This window comes from Amborella trichopoda, chromosome 4 (assembly GCF_054954075.1).
Source record: "Amborella trichopoda isolate Santa Cruz 75 chromosome 4, AtrichopodaSantaCruz75HAP2 v2.0, whole genome shotgun sequence".
Classification (NCBI taxonomy): domain Eukaryota; kingdom Viridiplantae; phylum Streptophyta; class Magnoliopsida; order Amborellales; family Amborellaceae; genus Amborella; species Amborella trichopoda.
This window is the reverse complement of record NC_142339.1, coordinates 43,137,289-43,152,653: the sequence shown is the minus strand read 5'-3', so window position 1 is coordinate 43,152,653 and position 15,365 is coordinate 43,137,289. Positions and strand designations below refer to the sequence as shown.

The window sequence follows — 15,365 nt, the reverse complement described above, 5'->3', positions numbered from 1 at the left end:
GGAAGAGCCTTTTTCTTCTGTGGAAACTACTCTACCCTCGTCCATCGCCCTTGCAACCCAACCTCCTCTCGTTCGGTCTCTAGTAATTTGCTCCTCTAGTCACAGGTCATTGCTATCACTTCCTACGTATAAATACCCTTGAGTGGTTTAAACATAAAAACTTGCTTTTTGAACGATATTGCATAGCCAAAGGTTTTCCCTGTATTGTCAGGATCGTTTGACTCAGTGGGCTTGATCTTAGGCCCGCTAGTCTCTCTATCCTTCCACTTCGAAACTCTCCCCTCAAAGTCGTCCCTGTTCGTTAGCAATCAATCCCAACTCCCATTAGCCACTGCTACCCAGGACTTAGTGGGGTTCCTAATTATTGCAACAACTAAAAGTGGCTACACTTAGGTTGTGGCCACCTGTTAAACCGATCAACCAAGTCCTACTATGTGTGGAGTTGCTTTGAGGTAGATAATTACATAGGGGTGCTCACAGTTAAAGATACACAACCCCAACCGTCCCTACTAAAGGTTAGGCCACTCAGAACTTTAAAGCTGATTTTTTGTGGTTTTTCAAATAGTTTTTAGGGCTTCTCTGGTCCAGTGTGTGCAAGTGGTGTGACAGATGCAAGTGCACGTGTGTGAGGAGAATGGCATAATCATTCAAGCAGAACACAAAATGAAAAAAGAAATGTGAACAGTTGGTATGCTTGTGCCAAGTAAGGTGTGCTTTCAAGTCTAATTAGTCGATCGAGAGCACAGTTAGGGTATGGGGGTACGTAACCCGTAAGAAAGTATGCAACCAAGAGGGTGACAATTGTGCACAATCCGTGCTTAGTTAACTGTACCCTGAGTTGAGGATGACTCGATCAAGGCACAGCTAGAGCGAGGGTGTAGACAACCCTCGATTTGTTTGTTGTTATTTTTTTATTATTATTATTTAGTTTATGTGAAAAGTCAGTCTAAAGATGAGGGATGCAAGCAAATCATGGATGAAATAAAACTTTATGCGTGGAGTGAAAGTGATATTCTATTTTTGCTTTTTTTTTTTGAAATTATTTTTTTTCCAAAGACTGTAAAATGGATGATAGGACCTGTGACACAAGGCTGGGGTCTTTGGTGAAAATTTTATGGTGTGTCACCTCAACAGATCAACCCAGAGGACCGACCAGGGACTAACGACCTTGAGACCTTAGAACTGTGACACAGGTTGGAGAAACTTGATAAAAATGACACACAGTGTGGGGCACAAGCACTATGTGTTGCTTTTGTTGATCAGGGATCTTAACAACTCAAAGATCTTAGACTTGAACTCAGTTACTGTTTTATGTTTTTTTTTAATATTACAAGGAATAACATAAAATAAATAGAAGATTATGGTGCAAAGATCAGCTCAACAAGCCCCGTGGTGGGCGCCAAACTGTTTATAGTGCAAATCTGAGATATTTTCAAGTGACAATCCCCCCTGATCTGACAATATAAACTCGTTAATTAAATTAATAGAGAAGTCATGGGATCAGTCGAATTATGATCTAGGGGTTGATCTATCCAAATAAATAGATCCTCACTTAGATCATCGGCAGGGTTGGCATGCTTTATGTATAAAACTACCTAAAGAAATGCTATTAATTGTGATCTAACGAAGATAACTGAAAGAATGGGGAAAGAGGGACTAACCTGACCGAGTCAGTTGACTGGGACACCTGAAGTTTAAAGCTTCACCCTTATCAAGACCGTGGCTTCACTTTACACCGTTTGTTCTTCTCTTTTTCTTTAAAATTATCAAGTCATAGCTTTGGTTGAAATGGGACCTAGGGTTTTCCAGATGCAAGGCATAAAGATTGAAGTACGGGTCTTCTAATGGGATTCATGATCCTAGAATTTTAAGTATCACTCTCCACTCTGAGTCTAAGTGAATTTTGGCGACCAACCCATAAGAGGTCGGACTCAAGTCCTTTTATAGACTTTGAAGTGGTTGGGAAAAGGTTAGGAGTGCTTATCTACTTGTTTATGCTCAAAATTTGAAATTCTAGCGATCAAACGTATGGGCGACAAAAAGTGTGCCACTTTGGTCAAACGTGACCAGACAACACAAACTATGTCATAAAGCTTAACGTTGACTATTTACAAAAGCCCGACACCAAATAACCCAGACGGCACATAGTGTGTTGTCTAGGTCATCAGGTCTGGGTGGCACTCTTTGTCTCTCAAAGTAACATTCAAGACCGCCAGAATTACGGGATTTCAATTGTCATTATCTTCCATGCGTTTTTGGATGATTATTTATCTTATTTTTAAAATTAAGCAAAATCCCTTCCCATATTTGGATATTTTCTTATTTAAATGAGGGTTTAGAGAGATAAAGGATCATAAAATGGGGATCATGGATTGTGGTGTTTTGTGGTCCAAGGGGGTAGTGTAGTCGTAAGGGTATTATAAGCGTTTCTAATGTTAGGAAAATAATGAAATTTATCATATTAAAAAATAGGTGTCTACATCAATAAATTCACTCTCATATTTTTGTCGCCCAGCCAAAACTAGAAACCGTCATACACACAGCCTGTGTCGCCGACCAAAAAAAATTAAAAAAATAAAAAACCTGCAATAATGAGGCAAAGGAAAAAAAAAAAATCTTTGGGCAGCACTATCCATGTCGCTCGGGTAACACAACACGTGTTAAATCCCACCTTGTTACCTCTTGAAGAGATGGACAAAAATTGCCAAGGAAGGGTGTGCAATAGATGAATGTGGACATACAATGCAAGTTGATTTGCATGAATCCTTGACTGTGCGATACAATGAATTGTGGAGAAGGCCTATAAAGAAACATATCAGGAAGCAATGCGTGTTCTTGATGAGGGCTTGAAGAGAGTTGCAATTTTCAAAGAAAATATTGATAAAATACGTCAAGAAGCCAGCTCAAAAGATTCCCAAGTTTTGCAATTAAATGTCAATGTAAGTGAAGATGTGAATTTAATAAACAATAAGTGAGTGCTTGACCCCCTACCAGTGAATGAAGACGAAAGAGAAGCCTCCTAAGCATCGGTTGAAATCCTTTTTGGAGAATACACAAAAAAATGTACCATGTGTAAAGGTAGTGGTCATGATAAGAGGAATTGCCCAACTTTGAGGAGTATTCTGAATACCGAAGAATGCAAATCAAAAGGTTCTTAAATTGACCCCTGTTTTAAATCCATCATTTTCAATTGTTAATGAATTTGTAATTGATATCTCTCTCTCTCTCTCTCTCTCTCCCCCTCCCCCCCCCCCCCCCCCCCCCCAACACCCCGCCACCCTAATTAGCATTTTGTTTGTAACAAATTCAGGTGACAATCATGCTCTTCATGTTTGAAGAGTATTGGAGAAGTTGCATTAGTAATTACCCGTAATTAAGGTTTACTGCATTGTTAACTATTATTGTAAATTGGTTTTGTGGTCTCAAGTGTAAAATCCAATTGTATGTTACATGAAGTTGCTCATTTGGTGATATCTTGATCTCATGAAAGTCAGCTTATTAAGAAGAACTGAGGGGTCTCTCATTAGCACCACTTCTTGTTCTTAGGAAATTGCTCTTTTGATGGAACTTGTGACCTATCATTAGCACCACTTTTTATAAAGAATGCTACCTCAAGCACCATTTTTTTGTACATGTTGCTATTTTCTAAGGGGTACTTTATTTTATATAGAATGTTGCCTCATGGACCATTTTTTGTATATGTGGCATTTTTCAATGGGGCCTCCAACAAATCTAATTTTGGACTAAATAGAATACAATCCAAGGTTTACTACATTGAATAGTTTCACTACAGTTGGTGGCAAACTTTTTGTAAGTCAGTTACATTGAATCAATAGATAAGAAGCTTGCCATTTACTTTGATTTGCAATCCATTAAATTTACGATAAGATCTCTCTCACACTCTCTCTCTCTCTCTCTCCATGTTGCGTAGAGCATCATCCTATTTTATGTTTGGAATAATCTTCTCTCTCTCTCTCACACTCTCTCTCTCTCTCTCATGATTGTCATGATAAGAAGCTTGCCATTTACTTTGATTTGCAATCCATTAAATTTACGATAAGATCTCTCTCACTCTCTCTCTCTCTCCATGTTGCGTAGAGCGTCTTTTTATGTCTAGAATAATCTTCTCTCTCTCTCACTCACTCTCTCTCTCTCTTCATGTTGCGTAGAGCATCATCCTATTTTATGTTTAGAACAATCTTCTCTCTCTCTCACTCTCTCTCTCTCTCATGATTGTCACATGCAACCAAAAAATTGATATCATCAAGAAAGAATCCCCGATAGCTTTTCTTAGGTTCCACCTTGATAACTTCCACGATACGTAAATACAAGTATTTGGTTTCTTTTCTTCGCTTTAGGATAGAGTTGTTTAACAACAATTATCAGTAGAAAATACCATTAAGATCATGAACTATAATGTGGACATTCCTCATCAACTGTGAGAAAAATCTCTCTATCTCACACACACACACACACACTCAAATAACCAGGGCATTACTCATTAACAACCAAAAGGCTAGTCAAGCACTACTCAAGCAAGTGTGTTTACTAAAACAATGGATCATATTTAGAGTTGAGAAATAACTCTAAATTCTCAACTCTAATAATAACTAATTTTATTTTCCAACTGTTTATGTAACAATCCTAAACTTTCAAAAAAAAAAAAAAAAAATAGAAACTATTATTACATGACAATTGGTTTGAACATGATGGTCCTTAGGGACTATCGTTACTTTTAAAAGCTTTTGTTTTAAAAGCTTTGTGTTTCCTTGCTCTTGCCACGTCCACTAAAGGACGTGGGCTTTAGGTGTTTAAAGCGTAAACTAACGCTCACACCTGTAACGCAATAAAAGCTTTAGGTGTTTAAAGCATAAACGAACGCTCATACCTGTAACGTAATAAAAGCTTTAGGTGTTTAAAGCGTAAATTAACGCTCACACCTGTAACGTAATGAAAGAATAAAATAATATGTTAGCAGAATTTAAATTCAGAGAGGTGAAGACTCCTACCTTAGAAAACTTATGAGATTTTTCTCTCTGGTCGAAACACAGTGAACTCCTCTCTCGAGCCGAATTTTTATCGGAAGCTCCCTCTCAAATATTTGTGTGTAAGTCACATCATCTTCTTGAAAAATAGTCTGTTTTTAATAAATAGTGATATTTCCGTCCAGGATTTCTATTTTATAAGCTTTGTGCGTAAGTGACCTCATTGTCTCGAAAAATAATCCATTCTTTTTAAAAGTAAAATGAAATAATTATTTCTACTTATTATCATGAATTTTAGGAGCAAGAAATTTTATGCGCACGCGACCTCATTATCTTGAAAAATAATCTTTTTAATAAAAATTGTGATATTTTATCTATGTTAGAAATTTAAAATGCTGTAAATTCTTAGAAAAATAAATTTATCTATTTTTCTTGTCTATTGTTAGAAAATTTTAGATACTATCAAATTATTAGAAATAAATGTGATATTTCTGCTTTTAGTAAAATTGTGAGATTTCTTTCTACTATTTTTAAATATTTAGACATTGTGAATTTCATGTGCAAATGACTGCCTTATTATCTGAAACTTGATATTTTTGCAATTGATTATAGCATTGTTGTGAAATGTTTATTTGTGAATTGATATCCCATAAATTGTGATAATTCCGTATTCTTGAATTTCTATAAGAGTTTTTCTATACATATTAAAGTGGCAATTATGCTAGAATGTCTTTACAAACTGCTACCATTCTAAATTTGAGCCCAAAATACTTGATTGGTTATTTTTGAAATGTTATTAAAAGTGACTATTATTAATGGTTACAGTGAAATTTATATTAAAGATTTCAGTGTTATGTTGAGTACATGATATTTGCTGCTTTCAAATGTTTAAAGAGATTTAAAAATAATTTAAGTATGCAAGTGGACTCATCCGGTTCGTCGGTGAGGTATAAGTGGACCTATCAGGGACGCCGATAGGGATTAAGTGGACTCATCCGGTACCCCGGTGAGGTATAAGTGGACCTGCAGGGATTAAGTGGACCTATCTGGGACGCCGATAGGGATTAAGTGGACCCATCAGGACGCTGATGGGGTATATAGGTGACCTACTTGGGACGCCAGTAGGGTATTTTGTGAAATCCTTTGAATTATGCACTACCGTTAAAGTGTTATATGCATTTCAATTATTCGGATTATACTTAATTATGCATTTATTGAAAGTGAAACTGTTGATGCATTTCTGTTAATAGATCTTCTTTTTGAAAATATTGATATCTTCCAACCATGATTATTTTTAGGATTATGATGATCACTTACTGAGTAGCCAAACTCATCAAACTATGGTAAACATTTTTTCAGGATAACTGCTGATTCATTTTGAGTGCTAGTTAAGATCAACCTTGGAAGATATTGTTGTTGTGCTAACTTTCTTTTGTTACCTTGTAAGAATTCGCCACTGTAAATTTGTCCTATCAAGAGTTGTATATATGTTTTGGACTGTCACATCTCAAAAATATCTGTATTGTAAATTTCTTGGGGGTGTGACAGTTTAACTGTAGAGCAGGGTTGTCGCACCGCTTTTGGAAATTAACAGATGAAAGGAAAAAAAAAAGTATAGAGAAAATCCAACTAAAGATAAATAGAAAATGAAATTATGTATGCAATGCTAAACCATGAGCAAGAGTAACCTTTTGATTTTAGCATAAAAGGAACTCTGCAACAAGTTTGTTATGAAAAGGATTTATAGGATATATTAAATAAGATGAGTTTGCAAGCATGACTCAAACATAAGAACAAACTGAGACATGACCCAGTAAAAAAGATAACTGAATATTTGATGAACTATCTTGCTTCCAGGTTGTCGAATCAATGAAAGAAGAAACAAACCTGCATTGAGCATCTCATAGAGGTCCTCTGCTGCCTCATTGAGTTCTTGAGTCATGCTAAACCCATGAATCAAAGCTTTATAAGTGAACTGTTCTAGTTTGAGTCCTCCTTCCAACATCATATTTCTGATCTTCCAAGCAAACACCATGTCTCCTCTCTTGGAGTAGGCATTGATCAAAGTATTGCATGAACTATGCCTAAGTAAAACTAACTGGAACTGTGCCTAAGTAAAATACCCAAAGGCATAGAAGGTCCTAAGTGAGAAGATAAAAGTGTTGTCTCTAACAAAAATTCAACACAAGCCCCATTAAAGCAATTCAACAAAATTGGGGAAAAACAAATACAGGAAAGATGGCATACCACATAGATTGGTAATAGCATTTGAAATGGCCAACGCCGTGCAGACACCCTTTTCAGATGCTGACATATATTCACCGAGCAAAAGCTTGGACAACTTCTCTTTCATCATCTCAATTTCTATAAACCCAAGTAAGAATTCAAAACAGTATTATCAAGCTAAAAAATGAGAAAGAAGAACAAGAAGTGAAAGAGAGTGAAACCCAACTAGTTCGTCTTCAGTACGTGGGAAAATTCCACACCCACTAAAAAAAAAGCTTGGGTGCTTGTCTGAATTCAGAACATTTATCAGAAACACAAAATCCCATCTTATCTAGTTTTATAAAAAATGTGGGTTCTTGCCAAAAAAACATAGTATTCAAGAAAAGCCAACAACCCAATTTCTTTCTCCAAAACATTAACTGGAGAATAAACGATAAACGTTTATGCAAAGCTTGAGAGAGAGTCTTCAAAATGCCCAAAAATTATAGATAAAATCAAACAAGAAACTCACCTACATACTTGCGTTCTTGTTTCTCACTCTTCACGTCTTTAGCAACACAATCTTCCTCTTTAACCCCAATTAGCCACCCAATAGGTGGAGACTCTTCAGAGCAAGTGCTACTGCAACCTTCATCATTTCCATCTCTTTGCTCCTCACTAGTTGAGGCCTCAGAACAAGTGCTATTCTCTACTGTAACCTCCCCTCCCTCTCTAACTCCATCACCATTAGCAATCTCACCATTACTTCCACCCACCAATAGATGACATCCATCAATTTCCACCCCATTTGCTCCAAATCTTCCTCGGCTGCTTTCAAAAGATAAAAACTAGAGTTGGGCAAGCATAAGAAACCATTGCTAGCAAAACCCATCAAAAAATTCGATTCTCAGAAGCTCGAAACCTGAATACATCTAGCAAAGGGAGAAGGCTTTCGGTTCACCAGATATGAGATCTTCAGTGCTTCTTTAATGGCGGAAAGGTCTCTATCCATACCCTACCCAAAACCCGATAAGTAGAACATGAAGTAGGGGAAGCATACGCCTTTGTGGAGCTTCGTACTGCGTATAAGGCCATGGTTTAGGGCATGAAAGGCGCGCAAAGAGCTCAAATAACACATGATAATATTAGTGAGTCAATAATTTATGAACGCTCTGCCTTATAAATGCAGAGACAGAGACACAGAGAGAGGATAATATTCGGCATGAGAAATGACCATGAATACTGATGAACGCTCTACCTTATGAATACTGATGAACGCTGCCTTATTCGACTCCTCCATTTTTTCTTTTCCCGTCTTTCTTTCTCCAAGAAATCCGCAGAGAGAACCCTTGGTGGTCAACGTGGAGAGAAAGAGAGAGCTACCATTCATCACGGAGAGTGACCCCACTGGATGGAAAGAGGGATTCCATTTCAAATTCAAAAGTTGAAATTTATAGACTAACTTTTTATTGGTTACATGTGGATCATCAGATTAAAGTAGATCCTATGGTTGAAATAAATCCACGTCATAATCTCATTCTACTATAATGCAACCATTGCATTGAATCATTTCTCTCTCTCCATGTATATATAGGGTGTAGTTTGTATAAAGCCAAGGTTCTAAACAATCAAATTAGAGTCTAGCTTCAAATAGTATCGAGAAATGTAGTTTCAAAATTGGAAATTTTTGTGACAGCCTTAAAAAATAGTTTCATAATTATTTATGAAGTTTAAAGCTTCGAATAGTGTAGATCGACATATCTATGAAAACTTGAAAATATTGAAAATTAATGATCCAAAATTTAATTACAAAAAACAATATTTTTAAAACTTGCAATCCATTATATTCTCATGTCCGTACATCTTGATGTCCAGATGATCAATTTGAATATATTTGGGCATCCAAACAACCTCTTCTCGTGAAATTTTGGAGGTAGGCTCAAATTCGATTGTTTAGAGCCTCGACTCTATATAAACGTTTCCCATATATATATATATATATATATATATATATATATATATATATATATATATATATATATATATATATATATATATATATATATATATATATATATGGAAAACTCTTCTCCACGCCTATAGGCGAAAATGAACAGTGATTTCACCTACTTTCATCACCATCCAAACTTCTTCTTGCAGTCACGGTTGTTCGGTAGTGTTTCAATTTATATTTTTTTATACAAATTAAAATTACATGAAATTTGGAACGTGTATACATTTTAGTGCAGCTCACCCCATAAAAATATGAAAAAAATAATTCGTAAAATTTAAATTGATTAAAATACCCCCGAAAATATATGGGGGCATTTTGATTAATTTATATATATATATATATATATATATATATATATATATCTATACAAACATACATACATATACATATATGTATGAAAGATGCAAGGGTGAGCCCATGGGCCCATGGAACAGGAACAGTGTAAGCCCAATTGCCCAGACTAAACCAGAGCCGATCTGACGGTAAGGACTATATATCGGTAATATAATTTTAGTATTTTTTATATAAATCAAAATAGTATGAAATTTGGAGTATAAACTTCCGAAACATTTCAGTGGTATTTTAGTCAGATTAATTTGTGTGAATTATTTTTTTATTAGATTCTACTAGTCTTGAAGAATAAGCGCTCCAAATTTCAAGCAATTTGGAATTGTAGAAAAAAATTAAAATTCAATTACAAAATACAATAGTGCTAATTGCAGTGGTCCATATTTAATATGAAATTTTGGGTGTATGTACCTAACACTATTGCGCACCATATAAAAATATAAAAAACTTATTTCAATAATTTAAAATGACCAAAATACCTCTTTATATTTCTAGTGTATTTCGGTCATTTTATATTTTGTGAAATATTTTTGTTTGTGCATCTTATTTTTTAGTACACATGTACAAAATTTCATTATGATCGAATTTATTGAAAAATGATTAAAATTAAAACAGTGATACGCATTCTGAACTGCATGATGAAGATCTGATGACTCATATTTCCACCTTTATTACTATTCATTATAGCTGACCAGGTATTTTAGTTTTTTCCTATATATAAATAGGGAAATGACTTTGTGAGACCCTCCCACACCCATGTGTGTAAGACCCCAAAAGATCACCATTAAATTTGGCATAGATCTCTAGAAAAGTCAGACCCCACACCCATATCATAACGTTTTTAGAGATCTGTGCCAAATTTAATGGTGATCATTTGGGGTCCTACACGCATGGGTGTGGGAGGTTCTCATATATATATATATATATATATATATATATATATATATATGGAAGATGTTAGGGTGAGCCCACTAGTTCATAGAATAATATAAGCCTAATGGCCCAGCTTGAATCTGGGCCGATTTGACGGCGGAGACTGTTTGAATATGACTTTTTTTTCTACAAATTCAAATAACTTGAAATTGTAGGTGAATATTCTTCTCATCAAGCCACACCTAATAAAAAACAAAAAAATCCACAAAATTAAAATGACCAAAATACCCCCAAAAATATATGGGGGTATTTTGATCATTGTTTTCATGTCAAATAATTTTTTAATAATTTTTGAATATTCATCTATTTTTTATGAACATACAACTAAAATTTCACCTATAGGTGTAGTTCTACAGTACTTCACCTTAACCACATCTCCAATAAAAGTTCATCACACAATCACAGTTGTCTGCCAGTATTTGAATTTTTATAAATATTATACTAATCAGATTTTTCTAAACTCTGGGGCGTGTGTACATACGATCATGTCGTATCAAAATAAAATAAAGAAAAAGCACTAATCATAAAAAATGACAATATTACCCTGGAAATTTTATATGGGTGTTTGACGTAATGTTTATCATTCAAGTTATTTGTTTTATAATTTATTCGTGTGAATCTCACTAAGGTGCACACACCTACAAACTTTTCGATCATTATTATTTTTAAAAAACACTATTAAAATTGAAATACTATCAGACATTTGTACACGTGATAAACGGTGATATAGCTTTAGGTGAAGTACTGTAGAACTTCGCCTATAGGCATTTTGTAGTGTTTTCTATATATAATATAAATATATAGTTAGAAAAATGATCAGGTAAACAGGTGGGCTTACTGGTAAAAATACGTCCAACAGCCCAGATTGAATCAGGGCCGATCTGACGGTCACGACCTTATTTCGTATTTTAAATTTAATTTTTTTCTACAAATCTAAATTACTTGAAACTTTAGACGTGTTATTCAAAATTAGGATAATCTAATAAAAATATCAAAAACATAATTTACATGAAATAACTTGATCAAAATATCCCAAAAATATTTCGGGAGTATTTTGATCAATATTTTTTTTTTTTTTCATATTTTTATTAGGTGCGCCTTAATGAGAATACATGCCTAAAAGTTAAAGTTATTCGAATTTGTAAAAAAAAAACTAAAATTCAAATACGAAATGAGGTCGTTATCGTCAGATCGACCCAAATTCAATATGAACCGTTAGACGTATTTTTACCTGTAAGCCAACCCCCTTACAGTAGCATCTTTTATATATATATAAACTAAGTGATCCAATGCAACGATTACATGTAAATACAAAAAAAGTTATTCTATAAATTTAAAATTTTGAGATTTGAAAATTTCAAATTTGATGCATTCAATGGCAGCTAAACCTCAAGATCCGTACTCTCCTTAAAATACTCTCTTTTCCCTTTCCCACGAAATACCCTCTCTCCCCTTCCAATGGAGCAGCAGTGGTTCTCCCCATTCCTATCCCGTCTATCGCTCTCTCACCGCTACTGCACCAGGTCCATCTCTGCCAATCTCACTCATCTGCACCATATCCGTCTCTCGCTCTCTCACCGCTGCTGCACCAGGTCCATATTGTCAATCTCACTCGCATGCACCATATCCGGAGAACCAGTAGGAAGGCTTATGCTTCAACATCAGGTATGGTCTTTCTCTCTGCTCTATTTCTCTCTCTTGGCTCTGGATCTCCCTCTCTCTCTCTTCCGCTCTTCACTCTTGGTTAAGGCGCTAGCCCTCTCTCTATGCTCTGGTTTTCTCTCTCTCACGGCTCTAGATCTCCCTCTCTCTGCTCTGTTTCTCTCTCTCTCTAGGTTAGGGCACTGGCCGCCTCTCTCTCTCTTTAGTTCTTTCTCTGCTCTGGTTCTCTCTCTCTCTTTCTCTCTCTGTTAGGGCATTGGCCCTCTCTCTCTCAATTTGGGGCAGCCCCAAGAGGGCTCTCTATCTCTCTGGTTCTCTCCCTGCTTTGGTTATTTCTCTCTTTCTATCTCTCAGTAAGGGCACTGGCCCAAGTGGTCTCTCCCCTGCTTTGGTTCTTTCTCTCTCTATCTCTCAGTTCGGGCACTGGCCCAAGGGGTCTCTCTCTCAATTTGGGGCAGCCCCAAGGTGTGTCTCTCTTTCTCTCAATTTGGGGCAGCCCAAAGGTCTCTCCTCCCTGGTGGGTCTCTCTCTCACAGACACATACTCGCCCCCACGTGGTTCTCTCTCTCTCTCTCTCTCTCTCTCTCTCTCTCTCTCCCCCCACAGTGAGCTTGGTAGCATGCAATTATTTTTCCATTGTGTCCAACTTATTATGTTAAAGGAAGATGTAGTTCTTGCGCAAAAACTTTGTTCCATGAAAATCCATATCGGTTTCTATTAGTCAAGAAATTTAAAGCTCGAGAAATTTCTACCATTAGAATATCACAGAGGATATGGAGATCATATGGACTGTTTAGTGGGTTCGGGGGTGTGGGTTTATGCTGCAATGTTATTGGTTTATGACATTTCTATATGCTAAATGGATTTTGTTTTAGTGAAGAAAAAGGGATAAGTGGTTTTCCTTATTTTCCATTGCCATTACGTAGTTACCCTCATTGGATTAGATGGTCCCTAGCAAGTAAGAATTCTGGGTATTGTTAGTTTCGTAGCATTGGATTGGTCTGCCCATGAAGCTCTTAACCCTACTGTGATGGATTGGCAGTGGTTGCAGGAATTTTCATTAATCAGCCGAACATGGCATTTTTTATGGAACTATTGATCATATTATTAAGGCTTTCATTAATTTTTGGATGATTTATAGAACCATGGATAAGATGGTAGATGGTATTGTGAATAGTTTGTAGCCTCTACATGGAACAATAGTTTCTGCCTGTCATTCTCATGTAGAAACTTGAGAGGCACTTATGTAGGGCTAGTTAATACTTCTGTGGGGTTCACTATTTTCTCTAGTGTACTCATTCATGTTTGGGGGCCAGTCATTTGTTCTAACAGTTAGGGGTGACAAAACTATAATCTCCATATTCATCCTTATTCTTTTCTCATCACTTTTTCCACAACTTGTTATACTCATGGTTCTTCTTTACATTTTGTGTTCCTCTCTCTCTCTCTCTCTCTCTCTCTCTCTCTCTCTCTCAATAAGGTTGTCTACGATGCAGCAGTTAAAAATATCAAAATCAGTATCAAAATTCATATCCCAATTTACCAAGCAAGAAAGTATCACTCAAGTAACAGTTATATGGTGGGTGTGATTATTATTAGATTTGGGAATGTTGTGTAAGCTTTCCTCATATTTGCTGGCCTAGTTGCAATTGAACTTGAATAATCGTTTAGTTTATTGAACTTGAATAATCATGCAGTCGGGGGGTCTAGGCTGCCTAGCGCCTAGGCAAGTGCTCAAAACCTGGGCGACCCCGTAAAATTTCTTTTTTTTTGGGTTTTCCGTCTCTAAAATAGCTTGTAATGAGTTTTAGGGTTCAAGTGAATCTAAAACCCATAATTTTGCCTCTTTAGTATTACAAAAATTGTCCAAAAATACCCTCAAGAAGCCGCAATTCCACCCCCGCCTAGGTGGGTTTAGGCAGCCGCCTAGAGAAATCCGCCTAGGCGGCCGCCCAGGCACTGGTCGATCCGCTTTTTCAGAAATTGAATAGAGTGACCGGCCTACTTGTAAATGAAAGCAGATTCTAGTGCACAATGTCTATTATTTAAGAACATAATTGCCGTTGAAATTACTTACTTTATTTACGGGATGTTAACTGGTGTGAATAGTTATTGGGCTCTTTCTTTTGACGATTGTGTGATAGTGTCATTCATAAAGTTGTGTTGTACTTGGGCGTCGGTGGGAAGAGGGCACTTTCATCTACAAGACTGCACAATATGAGAGCCAACAACATCTAACTTCAAGTCACTGATCAAGTTATTAGAGAATCAACAATATTTGATTGCCTATGGGAATTCTGAGAAGCATCTAATGATAGCCATGTTAGCTCTAAGTTTAGTGATCCATGTTGAGTAAAGTGTACTTCTCAATCTTACATGTATATTTCTTTCTCCTCATAAAAAAAGGAGTACTCAATCTTACATGTTGTATATTTTGTTCTCCTCATAAAAAAGGAGTAAACGTGTAATCATAGTAAGATGTACTCAACAATCTTAATATACTCTATTTGAATCAAAGGCAATTTTGTTATATGTTGTTCTTTCCCTTTCTCTTTCTGCTTGATAACTTTGGGTTAACCAAAGTCTTTGGGTGCCTAAGAAATTATTCAGAAGCATTGTTTAAAATGTAAGTGGACATCAATTTATTCAAAAAGACATTAAACCATGTCATAGACAGGCCTAACGTTACAGTTTATGGGGAAGTTTATATGTACCTCCCCTTGCAAATAAGAATTTGCAGGATTTGGGCATCGCCTTACCCCATGCAAATTTAGCCTCAAATCGCATACGAATTAAAATCCAATTGGTGGGCCTTGTATAGTTTTACAGTTTATTGGAAACTATATGCGACACTAAAAATCTCATTCAAATTAAATAAGTATTTGCATGATTTGTGTATGGCCTCACCCCTTGCAAATTAACCCTCAAATCCCATCCGAATTAAAAATCCAATTGTTGGGCCGTGAGAGAGAGAGAGAGAGAGAATATGAGAGTTTAAAAGGAATTAAAATCCAAGTTGTGGTTTCTAACCCACAGCACCTTCACCCACCCCAAAAGTGAAAAAAGAATGATTGAAAAGGAATTTCCCCAAATTTTAAAAACTTGAAGGGCTGTTTGGATAGGAGGAAATTAGGAATCTTCGATATTTGAAATCCAAGGAAATCTATGGATTTTCAATATCAGAAACTTTTATCATGGGTACTTCAAATCTCTTGTTT

At 36.0% G+C, this 15,365-nt stretch overlaps 1 long non-coding RNA gene across 1 annotated transcript; it reads left to right on the top strand.

Annotated features, from left to right (window-relative positions):
* Positions 1–11,844: 11,844 nt before the first annotated feature.
* Positions 11,845–14,677, top strand: LOC148782471 (uncharacterized). Its single transcript, XR_016053596.1, has 2 exons — positions 11,845–12,150; positions 14,292–14,677. It is a non-coding gene; the product is annotated as an uncharacterized LOC148782471 (long non-coding RNA).
* Positions 14,678–15,365: the final 688 nt, after the last annotated feature.